Consider the following 12,008-nt stretch of genomic DNA (forward strand, 5'->3'; position numbering starts at 1 on the left):
CAACAGCTACGTCAAAAACGCAGGATTTACCGTTTCCCAGGCTTTTTAATCCGCTGGTATTACCTTGCCAAGAGTGTTTTATTAACCACCTTCCTGCTCCCCAATTACTGCTCCCAATTACTCAGCGCTCAAGTGCCCACATTAATTACGGACGGGGTCCCCAGCGCGCGGGGTGGCCGGTGCCGCCCGCAGCACCCAGAGCTGGAGGCACTGCTTCGAAAGAGCCAGCAAACAGCACCCAGGACCAGCCTCTTTCCTAAAAAAAAGAAACGGAGCTGCATATTCTTGGTGGCAGACTAGCAAAAAGCTTTTCAAACTAAGGGACTTTGCCCAGGCTACCCACATTTAACAGGCAATATCCACGGGGAAGAGCCAACTTTGGGCCAGATCAGGTTTGGTGAAATAGCAGATGAACAACAGGTCCTAATCCCTCCAACGCACAGATCCCCAAAGCCTATCAACCTCTGGCATCCACAGCATTAAACGTCCATTTTCCACTTCGGGGCTCAGCACCGGCGCGACATGAGCTGCTGAAAATCCCCGGGGCGCAGGACATCCAGCACTCTTAGCAGAAAGCACGTTAAAGACTCACAGGAGATTGTGGGGTCCCTTTCCAGCACGAGAGCGAAACGGAGCCTACCGAGCAGCAGATCCAGGCAAGCGCGGCGGGAGCAAGCCGCCGGGACGCTCCACCGCTGCGGAGCCCGAGCGGTAAGAGACGACAGCGCAATCTTGAGGGACGGCGCGGCGCTTCCTTCCACCGCTCGCGACGGCGTCGTGAAAACCCCGCCGGCTGCAAGCACTAACGCAAGAAGTTATTTTGCAACTTGCATTACTCAAATGTAATACGCATCCAGAAGTAAGACATTCCTGTGCACGACTTGGAGAAAAAAAGAAATATTTTAAAGCCACGCGCCTGAGATGCCATAGACTTTGCTCTGTTTTTTTTGCGTTTCTACAAGTAGGTGTCTATTTTAAGGACAACGTACTGGTGCAGCATCACTCGCGGAACAGTTGCAAGCCAAAGCAAAATGCCATTTTATCTAGCTACTCATTTTTTATTTAGTATTAGACTTCTTTCAAAATGTATGTTCCCCCATTTTTTGGTGCAGTGCATTTTCGAAGTGTTTTACAAACAGTACTGCAAAATTCCTTTTCACCAATGTCAGGGAGGTCAGTGCTAGCCTTGTACAGATGGGAGGGAAAAATAAACACTAGAAGAGCGTATAGGTGGCAATATGAACAAATCTAGATCTTTTTGTTATCTTGGAGTTAACTCTTAATTTTAGGCCGGCGCAACGACTAAGGATATCCCAGGCTGTTTTCAAGAAACTTGAGCCTGAGCTCTGGTGAGTCCTTCCCACGTGTCTTTGACTTGTGGCATCCAAAGGGATCTCGAACTTGGACTGCACGTATAGGCACAAGCTCACCTTAGGCAGGCGAAGCGGAGGAATCCGTTGAACAGACTGAGCTCTAAAAACACGAGGCATTTTGAGTTGCTGCCTGGTGGTTACAGTCTCCTGGCGGATTCTCGCTTCCAGGATAGCCCAAACTGAGCCTGAGCGATAGTTTCACATGTGGCATCCAGGAAACCTGGCAAAATCCACAGGAAACGGGTGGGCAAGCAATGCAACGATTGAGGAGAGAGGCTCACCTAGGAGAGCACGAGCCAGCTGCACGGTCTCCAGATGGTCTCTCCTCCAGAGGAGGACCTACACAGTTCCTGAACATTGCTGAACAAGGGACAGTCAGAGGACGTTTGACTTTGTGGCGTGTATTCAGCCGGGCCACACGGAGCTACAGGTTACAGAGCAGCCAGCTGCACCCATGCGCTGTTTTCATAAACCCCTTAGGAAAGCTCTGCTGAGGTTTTCCAACCACAGGACTACAGAGAGGCTTGTGCTTCGCGCCATTTGTTTTTCATTTTAAAGGAATGTCTCAAAAAATTTTCCCGGGAAGTGTTTCTGCTAAAGTGGCTTTGGGGTGTTCATCCCAGGCAAAAAAAAAAATCAGCAGACCCCAAGGTACACGGGAGCAACTCGTCCACAAACCTTGTGCTTCAGAGAACGCACTGCTGCAGCTTCAGCCTACGGACTTTCCACCCCAGCTAGACCGTTATAACATAATAATGTTTTTACTTAAGGATTATAACATACATATATATATATATATAAAAGACTTTATTAAGTAAAAACAAGGTCTTCATCTGTCCCAAGCTGTTTTGCTAGAGGTAAAGTGTTACAAAAGAGATAATTATTCAAACTTTAGTTTCAGTATAGGTAACCACTACTTGTTTTTGCCTCAGTCGGAAGTTTCAGAAGGTTAAACCCCTTCCAAAGCAAGTGCAAACTAGGCACAACGTGGCAAGGGTTTTAGTCAACTTTATATTTAACACATCAAAAGGCTCCAGTTGTTTCTCTGCAGTTCTGTTCTCTGTTTAAAGACTGAAGAGCATGCAATATTTGTGTTGTACTGCACAGCAAAGCAGAGCTACGACTTTTTTTTGCCTTTTCTATTATCTGAGCGATTTACTTTGCAATACATCGCAAGGAGGAGTTAACTCCCGACTCCTTCCGCTAGGAGTATTAGCCCAATACCAGCAACGCCAACCACTTAATCAGGTTTGCACCTCTCCCAGGATCTGCTTATCTCGGTACAGATGTCACGACCTACTGAACTGCTGAGGTTTTCATCTCCCGGGTGTGCTCACGTGCCTCCAGCACTACCTCCCCGTTCCTGGCACGTCGCACGGGCCCATGATGGATCTCACCTCCGACAGAGATGCAGTCGTGTGCGCTCACCCTCAGCTAGCGAGAAAAAAAAAGCTTAATCCCACTGCATTTGTAGTACTAGATCGCCTGCTTTTCCCGCGATTAGCGCTGCAGAGTCAAACCCAGCTGAAACAACCCGGGCAGGGTAACAGTCGGACAACGCTCCTGCCGGGGAGTCCAACGCAATTAGAGGAGAAATAAAGCTGGAACAAAAGCATCACAGTGAAATACTAAATTTCATTTTAATTGCAAGTCTCCTTGCTCTGCAGAAGTCATCTCTTGTGCTCATGATGGAGCTGTATTTCTGCCTCTTGAGGCACACGGTCGCGGGAACACAACGTTAATAGATTCAGTTTTTCCCGAGCTGTCCCTCTCTGCTCGTCATGAGGCGAGAATTCTTTTTAATAAGTTAAATCTTTACAAAAGGCATATCGCCATTTGTCATCATCAGGTCAGATGAAGAGAGTCAATAATTGTTTTTAAATAAGCTACAGAGCCGCAGCTGCAGAATATGAAGTCAACAACACAGCTGCCGGCACTCCTCGCTCCCCCAGCGGCTCCCTGAGATGCCGGTCAGCTGGGCATTCGCAGGTGGAGATGAGGGGCAGACGATACAGCATCCTCCTGCAGCAAACTGCCTTCGTCCCCTTGCTCGGGGGACAGCTGGAAGGATTTTCGTTCTGATGGCAAAGCAACAAATACTTTGCCTTTATTTTCTCCTCCCCAAATCACTGTCTCCTCCTGGTGGGTCCTCCTCTTCACAAAAGCATGGAGGTCCTTAAAACCTTCCGACTAGCGCTGCATAAAAGCCAAATATCCAACAAATATTTGGCTGAAAATAATGATTTTCCCTGCAGCTGGACCCCATCCTCAATCCCCAAATGCTTCTGAGTTGTTACCAGCTGAACATTATTTCAACAGCTGTAACGCACAGCTCACACTTGTGTTTTATAGTCTCATTAGGTGCTTTGATGTGTTTATGCACCAAGTCCTCCCCTAGTTTCTTGCTACATTTATTCTCTTCCCAGTCAGCTGCTGGAGATAACAGGAGCAATGCAGAGGTCAGCCACCCATCTGGGCCCTTGCAAAGGGAACCAGGACGGCGAGGCAGGAGGAGCAGCGCTGCCGCTGCCCTGCCCCTCGCTGCTCAAATTCCAGTATTTGCTATCGAGAACCCTAAAAAGGCTATTTTGTTGCATGTGGTACAACTCCTACAGGAAGTTTAAGAGCATGTCTTCTGCTTTCTGCATGTCTTCAGCTGTGTTTACAGTGTAGATGGACTTTTTGCTCTCTCCATACAATTCTATGTGCTCACGCAGGAGGAAACAGGGATTTCAGCAGCATTTACTTCTGATGCCACACAAAGAATCACCCCATTGCATGCACTTTAAGTATACAATGTCCATATTCAGTTGCACCCGCCTTTCGTCAAATCCTACGCTGCGTGGAAGGGCCTGGCTCCATGGAGGAGATCCACCAGCTCATGTCTCTCCAGTGCTGACACGTGCATATCAACACAACACCGCTGCGCCGCACGTGCAAGCAGGACTAGAAAACCGAGCCCACCCAGAATCCAGGGATATTTGGTTTTGGGGCTCTCCTAGCACTTGTTTCAAGAACTGCAAGGCAGCGAGTGAGGCAGAGGATTGCAGAAAGCGGAGAAACGTTTCCTTGCTAAGGCAGCTGAATTTGGACCTGAATATTAGCCTCTATCCTTCCGTGAACCAGACCCTGCCCAATGACAAGCAAGTCTTAAAACTCCCCAGGAATGGTCGCTATCTGCATGTTTCTCATGCTCCAAGTGCCTGGCTTGAGGCACGGCATTCAGTTCGCAGAAGCAGAAACCAGGGCTCGAATAGAAAATGTTCCATGGTGCTCTGTATCCAAGAGAGAAAAACGAACCACAGACCCTCCCCTCTTCAAAGTTCACGCTATTACCTTTCCCTACACCCCCTGCCCGTAATGCTACCTCCCAAGCGGACCGCGAAGATCCACTCATGGTTTCCATGCACAGAGGCATCACAGAAGAAGCCAGGCAGGAATTATTAATTCTGTCTTCAGAGCAGAGCTTGAATAGCGGGAAAGAAATAAGGCCTGGGGCCCCATAAGCAGTGGGGCAGGACAGGTCCTTTTAACAGGCAGCTTTCTCTCATATTCAGCGATATATGAGCCCTGGGGGAAAACCTCCGTACGCAACCACGCCATCGAGAGCGCGCCTTGCCGTGCACTCGCACAGAAGCACAGGCAAGACAAGATGCAAGGAGCAGCCCCACGCACCATCTTCTACTTCTGCATGTTGGACTTTGCAGTGCTGCCACAAAGCTGCGTGAGCAGCTTCGTTATTTATTTAACGAGAAGCTTTTAATTATCTCTCTCACACACGCGCACTACAGCGGGGGGTGGGGAAAGGGAGAGAAATAATCAGCCTGAAACCGGTGACCTGCGAGTTCAAAGGAATTGTGTTTTTTCATAGAAATCGCTAACTAGCCCGCCTCTTCCCGCGTGGCCTTCAAGCCGTGCCTCAGCCTGCAGGGCCTCCTCCAGCTGCACCCTGCTTTCTGCACGCAGACTTCAAGCTAACCTCGTCCCTGCAAGAAGGATCCTGGTTCGGGCGAGGAGAAGGCTCCCGCAGGAGGTGCAGGCGCCGGGCTGCAGGTCTCCTGGCGTTGCCGCACAGTCCCCGGTTCGAAGCTGCCGGAAAGCTCGCCCGACACATGGCGCTCGTCCTCAGTAGCAGATGGAAGCAACCACTCTCCAAAAACGCACCCGCAGGAGGGAAGTGCGCAGCACGAGGCGCTGGAGCAAGCACCACGCCGCGGCAAGCCACCGGCCAACGTCACCGAGCTCGCCCGCTGCCAGAAGCGCACTGCACGCAGTAACGTTTCCAGGAGCTGCTTTTTGGCCCACGTTTTCCCGGTTTCTGTACTAGACCAGGGAGATGCAGAAAATTCAATCCCCTCCAAACGCACCAAAGCTAGAATAGTGTGCAAATTTAAGAGAATGGAAATTGTAAAGTTGCTATACACATTTGCTCTGAGTCCAACAAATAAAGCAAGTGTATGTGGGCATTTGCAAGAAAAGCCTGTATCTGAACCCGAGCAGCGTCCTGGATGAGTGTGCCCTGGGGGAGCACAATTGCTTAAAAAGCACACCCAAAGCCCATGCAATTTTCCTCTCTGCAGAACTGCTTCATTAAAGAAAAAAAAAGAGGGGGGGGGAGAGATTTACTCTCTGTGCACAGAAGAATTAAAAGTATTTGCTTTTAATACAGAATGCCAGTGGCATTAAACAAGCAAAATTTCACAGAAATGGAAAACAAGCGTAAACAACCGCTTGAACGTAAAGAAACTAATAATATTAATCTGGATTAACTACAAGCCATGAACATTCCTACCTAATCCATCTGATGGGCAAAGATAAATCCCAGCTATGCCGCATCCTACAGCTCCTTGCAACGTAAGGAACCTCGCTACTGCTCAAAACATCCTAACAGATGAGACGTATACAGTGAAATCTTTACGTATAGCCACCCGCTTAATCTACACGAGATTAAAGCAAAAGCCAAGTACCCAGAAAGCAGAACAATCACTGCAGAAGATCCCAAAGCCCAGGGTGCGTTTCCACGTGAGATGTAAGAGCGTCACATAAAGCCTCCCCGGAGAGATGTAGGAGAGCAGCAGCACCGAGATCCGAGTCTGAACAATCTCAGGATCTGGCGTTTCCTAATACCCCAGAAAAGTTGCATTAGGATGATCAGCGATTTGTAAAAAGCCAATGAATCCACAGGAACGTGGCAAAGCATGAAATAACAGCTCCAACAGGAAACTATTTTCTCTATGGGGCTGCTGCAGGCCCTGCATGGATTATCTTATTGAAACTACTTCCATAACCCCATCACTGCTCATTACCATGATTTTACCAGCTATTTCAGCAAGCAGAGCAAGCCCAAACCTAGTAGAGTGCACAAACATATCACAGCCCAAGCAGGAGACCTGGGCAAGACATTTCATGGGCACTCCTCCATCCACCAACAGGCAATGGGGAGAAAAAAAATGCATTTTCTGCCTCCAGCTTTGGATAGGTTTTGCTATCCCAGGCGATTCCCTGGTCCAAGCACCTGAAAGGGCCCAGAGTGCTTCTGCCCATCCACCACCGACACATTGGCTTGGGCAGCACCAACTTTTGAGCTTTTCCCAAGAAAGGGATGTAATGGAGCAGTAAGAGGCTGAAGAGCAACCATCTTTGCAGCCAAACAGATACTGGATAAGCCTGCGAGGAAGCGGCTCTCGTGCAACACCGCACGCTGGGGAGCGCATCCAGGAAAGGGGCTCGACGAGAAGCCCCCCAAGAGCCGCTGCGGGACCCGCTGCCGACACCTCTGTCAAGCCGCCGGAGAGGACGAAGAGCCGGAGCGGCTGGTACCGGAGTCACCATAATGCCAAAAATCCACAACTTTGCAAACCCCTCTGTGCAGAACCACTGCCTTCCACCAGTGACAATTCTGCACGTAAAACGTTATTTCCACCCGCCAGGCGCCACGGTCGAGACACCCAACCGCGCGTATCAAAGCCCAGAGGACAGGCAGACGTCCTGCGCCGCGAAGCCTTCGAGCTGCTACGGCGCAGTGATGCTTCGATCACTAATGAATGAATTAGTAAACGTGGCTGCTTACTAGAGAAGCGACGCGGCTCCGACACCGCCGCCCATAAATCCCAGTATTTGCTCGTCGAGCAGTAAATAGAGCCTCAGAATAGATGTTTGACTGCTTCGCAAAATATCAGATGCCATCGCCTGGAAACATTGCATCTGCTCACGCAAAGCGCGCAGTGTGCTGGCAAGCACTTTAGGCAAAAGCTATGGATCTGCAGTATAACTGTCCAAAGCATTTTTACTCTTTAGGAACATAAAATGTTTTGAAACAGATGAGAAGACTTCTTCCTCCTCTCACCCAAAGTCAAAAGTGCTTGAGAGAGGGACTGCTGCTACCAAGTCTCATGCTTAGCTCCTGTTAAGGATTTTCTTTAGATTGCAACGGAGATCAGATTAAAGCACCAGTTATTCCGGTTCTTCTAATCTAGAACAATGGAGGAAACAATTAATTTTAATGTATTTACCTTAGGGGAAAAAAAAATCATATTTCTCTCTGCTTTGTAAGACACTCAAATTTAGTTTTAAAGCTACAGGGCACTGCATTTATCCTGATATTTACCTTCTGTAGCAGATTATCTTCGGCCATGAGAATCCTAGAAAATCCCAGCTTTCTTTACTAAGGAAGGTTTGCCATGTCAGCAGAGACACGCAAGGACACGAGCGCCTTTCAGATCGCGTGAAAGGCTCCAAATCATCACGGAAACGTAACCAAAGATGTCAGAGATTGGCACAACCTGTGCACGATGTCTAAAAATACACCCCAAGTGCATGAGCAGCACCTATGCCCGACGCGCAGCAAGGACAGCCCTCCATTGCAATCGCAACGCTGCAGAAAAAACCCTCGCATGAATTCAAACTACAGCTGTGCCAGCCGTTAGGAGGGAAAACGCTACTACTGCACCTCTGTGAAACACCGTTCCCAAGGATGGGGCGCAGAAAGGAGCAGCTCTCCAGCCAGGCACGCGCGAGGCAGCTCAGGCTCAGAGCAACGACGCTCCCGCGGCATTGCCAGAACGGTCCCGGGAACGCTAAACGTGTATTGTATCAAGGTACGGTCCTAGCCTCCTCCCCCGGGATTTTTAAAGGATTGTTTTGTGCTTTCGATGAGTCAAATTGCGGAATAGGAATCATCACTCAGGAGACCCATCGCTCCAGATCAAAGTGACTTGCACAATCCAAAATGGGCATGTTTGCAAAGCCTTCAAATGCTAAAAATAAAGCATGACAAAAACTGGGTTTGCGCCGTTATTTAGAAATACGATTGCTTCACCGTACTCCGTGTTTCTACCAATGCCGTAAGCAAATTGACGCACCTGCCCCAAAATCTGGACGGTCTCGAAGAAATTTTCTGCTTGCAGCCAAACAGAAAGAAGGTGGTGGTGGTTAAATAAACATTTATCTACCTCCAGGCAGGAGGGCTGCAAACAGCCCTGCGGGCACAGGCGGGGCCAAGTACCCTGTCCCCTGAGAAACGCCAAATTGCAGCAGCAATTGGGACCTTACAGATGTGGCACCGGCAGATGGGCTCAACGCGCGATTTTAACTCGTTCCTGGCGCTCTGGAGTCCGTTGGAGTGTCGCCACGGGAGAAAAAAAACGTTCTGGAGCGGGGAGGAAATCCTTTTAAGCGCTGCTTTCCAAAGAGCTGGAGCGTTTCTCCGTCTGAAATTGGGAGCAAAGCCCCCACCCCGGCCCCTCTTCTCCCACCGGTTCTCGCCTCGCGCAGGACCTGGCTCGGGCTGAGCCGCCGTCCTCGGGCTTGCGACCGCCCGTGACACACGCACCGCCGCGGACAGCTCCCACGCAGGTACACGGCGCGCACGCCCAACGCACACTCGGACACGCCGCGCACACACTCGCGCGCACACGGACACACCGCGCCCACGCGCCCCTCTGATCCACCGGGCGGGCACACGGCGCCTGCACACGCGCCGTGCAGCCCCCCCCCCCCCCGCGCGCACGCACGGGGCACACGCACACACACACACGCTGCACCGAGACCCTACGCGCACGCAGCTCCGAGGCGCACACGCCCCGTGCACGCACGCGTGCACGCACCGCCCGGCCGCGCACGCTCCCCGTGCATGCACGGGGACACCGCGCACGCACACCGTGCGTGTACACACACGCCGACGCGCCGCGCACGCACGCCCCGTGCATGCACGCTGCACACCCGTGCACGCCGCACACCCGTGCGCACACACGCGCTCCCGCGCGCACTTACCCGCGCGCCGCCCCCGCGCAGCGCGCCGGGCCACACAGCCACCGCTGCGCGCGCGCGCGCGCGGGCGCCGCCGTGCCGAGCCGGGCCGGTCCCTCCGCGCCGGGCCGAGCCGAGCCGGGCCGAGCCGAGCCGAGCCGGGCCGGGCCGGGTGCCGCCGCCCCTCGCCCGCCCTGGCGCTCTGCCCCCCGCGCCGCGCGGCGGCCGCGCACCCCCGCCGGCCCCGGCCCCGCCCCCACCCACAACACTGTAGTAAGTTCCCATTGGCCGAGCGCGGGGGGCGGGGCGCGGCGGCCGCTCGGCGATTGGCGGAAGGGAAGCGCGGCCGGCGGCGGAGAGGGGGAGGGAGGAGCGGGAACGCGCGCGCGGCCCCCCCCACTTCCCCCCCGCCCCCCTTCACGCTCCGCTCCCTGAGGGCCGCGGCGCCGTGAGGGGAACTGGCCGCGGCGCCGGCCCCCGCTTCTCTCGGCCTGGCTAAAAAAGACACCGCCACCACCGCCCTCCGGCCAGGGGGAGGCTGAAATGACAAGATTACTGCGGCCCTCCCTGCCGGCCTCCCCCGGCGCTAAGCGGATAGAGGCGCGGGAGGGGTGTAAACACGGCGGGGGGGGGGGGGGGGGAGGGCGGTTGTCTCTTCCTCATAGACGCAAAACGAAGCGGTACGAGAGGAACAAAAATCAGGCATTTTCTCAGAATAACTCCCGAACAGGAACAGGCTGCTTTCTCTTCAGTGACCTAGATTTTAAATACATCCTGTTGTCTTACCGGGAAAGTTGCGCCACAACAGCTCAGAAGGGAGTTTATTTTATACAGAAACAAAAACACAAACCTTGTGAACAGACCCATATTTTTTTCCCCATTTTTTAACGTAAGGTCATTAAGAATCAAGCAGTTACTGCCTCAGCAGATGAGGCTCCAAGCTGATACAGCCACGCTGGAGACAAGAGATAGTAAACGCTTGATAAATAAGAAACCCCATGACTACAGTGATCACGGAAAACGTGGTAAATGTGTAAAAACAGGAGCATGCAAACCTGGGAAGGAGCCTAATGCCTCCAGAGAAAGCGCATCATGGCACGGACAGGCTCTCTCTCATCCACGACAGAACCGTAAATAGCTATTTTTGTCAAAGTAGAGCTGCCCAGTCCTCTCGATGAGCACGGGCAGCAACATACTCGCCGGCTGCACGTTGCCGGTTCACTACCGCAGCTCAGCAAGGCCCCGGCGGTACCGCTGGCCAGCGGGGGAGCCCAACCAGCTCAAATCCCTTTCAAATATTTACACACACCAACAGACACATGGCACCGAGGCCCTTCTGTTTGCCTCCAGAAGAGAATTAAGCCGTAGGGTACGTTTGCTGTTTGCATTAAGAGCAACTGTCCTGCCCCTTTATCAGCAGATGTTAATACCCAGGGCTGAAGCACATCCTGGTTAGGACTGCTCAGGCCACGCGCTGAAGTTGCAAGCTAGCAGGGACCGCTCACATGCCAAGGACACCAGAGCTACATGGGAGCCCAGCAAACTAACTGGTTTAGAAAAACAACACGCTTTGCGCTGATATTTACCCCAAGATTGCGTTAGACCATGAGCCGTGCTGAAACACGAAGAGCACTGCAGGGTGATTCTCCTCCCATCTTTGAGGAGTGTGGAGATAGCTTGCGAAAAGCTCCTTATTGGGAGGGGATGTTTTTGCTTTAATTCTGGAATGTCTGCTGGTATCCTCAGCCTCGATTCCTGCGCTCAGATGGGCATGTTTTATTCAGACACAGGCTGGGTAACATCTGGTGGCTGAAAGTCCTTGCTCCCCCACTGGAGACACTCAGTTCACCTGAAACTTGCCCTTGAAGCTCTCACTTCACTCCCCACAGCCTTAAATTAACACACTGAGAGTTTGCTTGAATAGTCCAGGCTGTCAACGGGGGGATCTCAGAAATTGTTTCATGCTGATCTACTGCTCTAACTTCCATCTTTGCTAGTGGTCAGCCAGGGATGGGTTGACACGTGAAGGCTGGAAACAGTCCGTGTTAGAAGAGAAACATGAGCCCAGAAGGCTTTAAGAAAACCACTGAGCAAACAAGCCATGATTTTTGGATGTTAGGGGTTGACAACAGCTTCTTACAATTAAGATAAACAAGCAAATGAAACCACACTGCTTCATTGCAACACACACTGAATTACGGCAGATTGTATATTACACGAGAAAAGACCAAGGCAACCAAAACTTCACATCAAAATGTCAATTTAGCACCATATATAGCACTTCTGGGGTCTCCGATATCTACCAGCCCAGTCTCCTAAGCAGTGTGTTGATCTGTCCGCTAACTCATGTCAAGACACAGCCTGGATCACGGCCTCATTTAAACTGGG

The 12,008-nt window shown here is 51.8% G+C and overlaps 1 protein-coding gene across 35 annotated transcripts in view; it reads right to left on the reverse strand.

Annotated features, from left to right (window-relative positions):
• The window catches only part of EPB41 (erythrocyte membrane protein band 4.1), a 91,377-nt gene that overhangs the window by 61,080 nt on the left and 18,289 nt on the right, over positions 1-12,008 (reverse strand). For 6 of the 35 annotated variants that reach the window (XM_062594229.1, XM_062594224.1, XM_062594212.1 and 3 more), the window contains exon 1: positions 1,431-1,519. The exons of 5 other annotated variants lie outside the window; for them this stretch is intronic. The gene's annotated coding sequence lies outside the window, so the exon portion shown is untranslated. Of the gene's footprint in view, positions 1-1,430; positions 1,594-2,673; positions 3,054-12,008 lie in introns of those variants that run through there. 24 more of the 35 variants (XM_062594223.1, XM_062594225.1, XM_062594222.1 and 21 more) reach the window with 11 other exon arrangements.

This window comes from Rhea pennata, chromosome 23, assembly GCF_028389875.1.
Source record: "Rhea pennata isolate bPtePen1 chromosome 23, bPtePen1.pri, whole genome shotgun sequence".
NCBI lineage: Eukaryota > Metazoa > Chordata > Aves > Rheiformes > Rheidae > Rhea > Rhea pennata.